The sequence below is a fragment of the Peromyscus eremicus genome, chromosome 1 (assembly GCF_949786415.1).
Source record: "Peromyscus eremicus chromosome 1, PerEre_H2_v1, whole genome shotgun sequence".
In the NCBI taxonomy this organism is placed as follows: Eukaryota; Metazoa; Chordata; class Mammalia; order Rodentia; family Cricetidae; genus Peromyscus; species Peromyscus eremicus.
Window position 1 is genome coordinate 188,956,260 of NC_081416.1, and position 6,144 is coordinate 188,962,403.

Here is a 6,144-nt window from a genome sequence, read left to right on the forward strand (position 1 = left end):
AGACTGAATCCTGAATTACCCAAAATGAATTAGGAATTTGTATGTTTGTTTATTGTGATAGGGTCTCCTCTAGTCCAGATTGTCTATGGAATCCTCCTCTATGTAGCTGAGGATGGCCTTGAACTCCACATCTCCAAAATCTAATTTTCAAGTAGTAGAAAGACAGATGTATAACTCCATGTCTATTTCATTAGTTTATATAAGTCCAACCAAGGCCTCTTGCATGCTGGTTAATCACTCATTCATTCAGCCCCATTCCCCACTCTCAACCACAGATTCCTGTGCTCAGCCCTTCTGATCACACCCAATAAAAGGTCAGTTTGAAATAACCCATGTAGAATATTGTTTTCCTAGATATTTTAGGGTTTTCCAGACACTGGGTTTTGTTTTCTTCTATTTTGACTTTTAATACTGTGTCTGACCACCTATGGCATACCCCTTGCACTCTAGATCATCTATCTCAGCCTCCAGAGCATTGGTACTCTCTTAAACACAGCAAAACAGACATTCTGATATACTTTCTAACAAGCAGCTCCAGAAATTTCCACAAATAATGCTGTTTCAGAATTTAGAGATTCCCCCGGCATGTAAACTGTTCTAATTCAGTAATCCATACATCAGCTTCACAATTTCCTTGGAATTTTCTTTCCATAATTTCCTTGGATCATTGTTTCAGGATTTTGAGGACAGCAGTTAGGGCAACCAATGTGCTATGGATGAGCTCGTCTCACAGGTATGGTAGTGCACACCTATAATTCCAGTACCCAGGAGGCCCACTAGGTAGATCGCCATGTATTTGAAACCATCCTGTTCTACACAATGAGTGTTAGAACAGCCAAAACTCTATAGACCTTCTCCGTTTCTCAAAATAACATAATAAAACTCTACATCATCAGAGAAGTAGCCATAAGTCACTCATCCTTCATGCTACAATACAAATTGAACTTTCTCCCAATGAATGTGAGAAGAGGTAAAGGCTCTCTCAGCCATTATTGCATCTTCCTTATAAATCCTGAAAAACTAGAAGTCTATTCCGAGAAGGATACAGCAATGATCCATGGGTTACTAACAGTCTTCCTGAAGATGCTGTCCTCCCTTTACCTTCTAATCTCACTAAAAATAGGATCTCATCACATGGACACCTGTATGGACCTCTTAAATATGCCACACCTGGTGTAGCAGTAATGCCCATTCACCATGTCCAAGTGAGGGGCTGTGGATCAAAAAACAGAGACAAGAGACAGCAGGTCATTCACCTCAACAGAATGCCAAATGTCGTTTATTGAAGGAGGGAGAAGGCCTTAAATACAGGCTTATAGCACAATGGTAGCACCCCGGAGGGCAGAAGTTTGCTACCCCTGTTCTACATTCTTGCATCTAAGCTATTAATGCCCAATATGCAGGATACATGAACAAAGACCCCTTGGTGAGCAATCAGGAGAAAGGAAACTGGTAGGGAATCAGCATAGGAGGACATCTGGTCAAGGTCAGCAAGCAAGGCAAAGCAACCAAAATGGGGGCCAGGGCCCTACAACCTGGCTTTGAATTCCTGAGTCCATTGTCTTCAAATTAAAAACTAAACTGTGACTGCTTCTGCACTAAGCTCAACAGTTCCCTTCTCATGGTCAAGCACAAAACCAAATCAGTGGACAGATGATGTCAGCAGGAGTACACAGATTGACCACCCATGAGAAAACTGGAACCATCTTTGGTGTACCAACCTTGTACTCAATGAGCCCTACCTCCCTAGCACAGCTTCTGTCCTGTTCAATGGCTTCACAGTGTCCCTAACCACTGTTACTCAATTCCCTTACACTCAGCCCCTACTTGTGCTCACATAGCCTCTAATCCACAGGAATCAGAGACAGATGGATCCTGTTTACAGATCTGAGTACAGAGGTGACATGGTGCAACCTGTGGTATAAGCACACACACCTTTTATAAATCAAATTTTCCTTCATCTGGTTTCCAAGTGGAAAATTTTTCTAGAGCAAGGACACATACATGACAGCATGAGATTACTGAGGTGACAATTTAAGATGCTAGAGTAGCAGAAAGATTCCTATATCAGCTGGACAGTGGTAGTGCATGCCTTTAATTCCAGCACTTGGGAGGCAGAAGCAGGTGGATCTCTATGAGCCCCAGAATGAGTTCCAGGACATCCAAGCCAGGACTACACAGAGAAACCCTGTCTTGAAAAAAGAGAAGGAATTCTATATCAATTCAATTTCACATCAGTGTGTACTCCACAGTGCACTGAAATTCACAGGTGTGCAACAGTGTTTAATGTAACCCTGAAAGTCTTGGTTCTGGCTGGTAGAGAAAACTCTCAACCCTTCCTTATTTGAACACTAATTCCAAGTGTTCATTCAGGAAGTAGACATTCAAATATAGATGCTATAGATTGTTGAGTTTGGAGAACAGAGGAATGATCTGTGTAAAACACCAGTCTTCTATTCCTTGGTATCCAAGCTACACCAGAGTATGTGTATTTCATTTAGAAGCGATTCCTGAAATTTTCTCTCTTGGCCCAGGCAAGGGCTATCAATGCAATAGGGACCACATTTCTGCATGAATTTATATCAAATTCTTGTACAGAGCCTGTCTTTATTATGACCAGAAGCTCTGGGAGATTATACACTGTGTTGAACCAAAACTCTAGCTTGTTGCAGATCATATATTGTGAATCTTTTTTCTGATAGTATCACTACAAGAAATATTTTATTTATGTACAGGATTGGCTGGACTAGACAGAATTGTTTATCTATACTCACACTGACTATTCTCCCCTTCATCTGGGATGATGCACCACTGGTTAGGCCTTCTTGTGGTTGATATATTGTGCACCCCAATAAACTTATCTGGGGGTCAGAGAGCAGAACAGTCACTACGTTAAGCATAGAGGTTAGCCAGTGGTAATACATGCCTTTAATCCTAGCACTCTGGAGGCAGAAATCTATCCAGATCTCTGTGAGTTCAAGGCCACACTGGAAACAGCCAGGCATAGTGACACTCACCTTTAATGCCAGGAAGTGATGGTAGGAAGCAGAAAGGTATTTAAGGTGTAATGACTAGGAATTAGAGGCTTTTAAGCTTTTAGGCTTTTAGCAGCAGTTCAGCAGAGATCCATTTTGATGAGAACTCAGGCTTCCAGTTTGAGTAAACAAGATAGGTTGAGAAGTTGGCAAGGTGAGGTTAGCTGTGACTTGTTCTGTCTCTCTGGTCTTTCAGAATTTATCCCAATAGCTGACACTGTGTTTTTTATTAATAAGACCATTTAGCAATTTGTTTACATCTTCTTTATGACATCTGAGGAGAAAATACCATCCACTGTTCCAACCCATACATTCCAGAAATTGTGTCATGCAAACTGCAAATGGAGCACATGTAGTCTCCACTTCCTGTGGGTCAAAAAGTCAGGAGATTCAGATATCAGGAGACCCAATTTATAATCTACTTTGACCCCATATCTGAAATTCCCTTTATTCCATTGCATGAATCCAGTATGTTTTCCCATCTACTGGCTGGATTGTCAGGAACAGAGTACTTTCATATAGGTGGCATCTCTTCTGGCCTGCGCTCTACACACCATTAGCCTTTTCCCATTATCTCATTTTTGCAAGCTAGTGGCATCAGAAGGCTCTAATTCACCTTGGACCACATTCTGAACTCTGTATTCACTTCCATCCCTCAATATACTTCCCCTGCATGCTACCTTAGTCTCAATTACCTTGGCTGAACCCTTTGTGCTATCACAAATCTGGTTGCAAAATTCAGCCTTCAAAGTCTCCACGTTGTGAGCCTTCATCAGGGATCCCTAAGGCAGGCTTGGGAAGAATCAGGTTACCACCATCGTCTGGACGTTAGTTTCTCTGCCAGTAGTGGTGCCCTTGAACAGTGGTGGGACAGGGCTAGTACTGCAGAAGAGAGGTTGCCAAGGCTTTGTCTTTCTGCACATTACTTCTTTCCACTTTCAGCAAAGAGGTTAGGGTCTGGAAGCTCTTCTTCACCCTTCAGGAAGACAGATGCTGTGGAAACATCCACTAAAAGAATTACTTTCAGGCAAAACACCATTAAGAAGCTGCTTTTGTCATCTCATTACAAAAACCAAGCAGAGCCTCAGTCACTGCTCTGGCAATGGTGATACAGTTGGTTTTCCCAATACTCAATGTCATTATCAAAGTCACAGTTCCCTCACAGGCCTCCTCTAGGATTTATAAACTTCCACTTGCGGAGATCTTTAATGACATTCTGCCCCAATTGCAGCCATTGCTGCCCAGAATCCTATTCCATTAAAGTCTGAGTAGGAGAAGGCTAAAACTTTTGTGGGCAATTTTATATAATGTATATATTTGAATTTCTTTGAACGACTTTCAGGCTGCAGTCCAACAGTGGATAGTTCTGAATGGAAGTCCAAGAATCTAGGAGGTGCTAAGTCCCATGAAGCTGGGTGTCTCTACATGTCTGCTGAGTTCATGAAGAAGGAATGTATAAGATAATGAAGGTGATGACTAGCAGGCAAAGAGCGCCCTTTCTTCTTCCATTGTCCTTATGTATCTTTCCAACAGGACATGTGGCCCAAATAAAAGGTATGCCTTCCAGCCTCAAGGTCTAGATTAAAGGTGTATGTTGTCAGCCAGCCACCACATCTAGATCAAAGGCATTTTTTTCTTTCATCCTCAAGATCTGGATCACAAGTGTGCCTTCCATATCTGACTTACAGTTCATCCCAGACACAGTCAAGATGACAACTAGGAATAGCCATCACACCATCTCACTCAGCCCAGGTAGTCTCTCATTTCATCTTAATATTTTTTTATTGTTGCTATTGTCTTTATTTGTTTGGTGTGACTATAGTGTAGAAATAAATAAACCTCATGTTGCCCAGGCTAGCTATGAGTCATGAAAAAACAGATGCTTCTACCTCTACTCCTGAATTCTGAAAACTTTAAGCTGCCTTGTGTGCTTTATAGAGTGCTGATGATTCAAATTTCAAGGACTCAGGGAAATTGGTCATGCACCCTATATACAGAACACTGTCTCTAGATAAAGCTTAAAGATTTTTCATTAAAAATGATTATAAATTTATTAAGTAAAAATGAAGTAAATACTGTAACAGAGGACAGTAGAATGTGGATTCCAGCATAACAACAAATTTACAATTCCCAGTCCTCAATCTTCTAAAGAACAGAGCCTTATATAGGCAAACTTATCTAAAAGCCACTAGGTAGCCCAGACATAGTGCATAGCTCAAAATTACAGCATATCATGTATATCTGGAAGCCAGGTAAAGTTGTGGATGACCAGGATTCACTCACTGACTCAATCAAACCCCATTTTTACTAACTGTTTTGACTTCACACAAGGAGTTTTTATTCAATCAAACTACATTAGAAAAAATAAACTTAAAAAAATTTACAATAGAGACTCAATCTCTCAAACAGGTGGAACCATGTTCTTGGGACACTGGGCTACATGAAGGGAGTGTGAGTGGAAAGGAGTATAAAAGGGTCAGAGGACCCTTACAATGCCCTCAGAGTCCTGAAATCTTGAGTCACACACTGCTGGGAACAAGAGCTCTATCACTAGTATCCAGAGTAGATAAGACACTCACCTCCATCAGAAGGTCTCTTGCATGCTGGAAAGGCTTTATCAGCAATACAGCTACATTTCAAGATCCTATATTTAGAAAGGAAAAACAGAATTTGAGGGTTGTTTTGGATTTGGTTTCGTTTTGATTTGCTTTTTGAGGTGTTGCTTTGGTGTGGTTTTGCTTTAATGGAAAATTGTTATTGGACTGGAGTTTACATATTAGTGTTTTTATTCATTTGTGGTATTTGGGATGTGGGATCTCAGATAAGCAGGGCTGGCCTTGAACTCCAGCTTCTTCTTGATCTGTACAGTACTCTTGGCTCATTCTGGAGATCAATGTAGGATCTGTCTTGTAGTTTAATCCTCTATAGTCCCTTAATTTATGTTTCACAAAATAAAGTTTTGCAGTTTTTTTGAACTGAAAATTTCTTCTTAACTGTAGATTACAAAATATCCTGGAAACTATTAATATTGTCATGAACATAAGCTGCAAATCTCAGCTGATCATGGAACTGTGACTTCAGAAATGTTGTTGCCTTGGCCTTGACTATT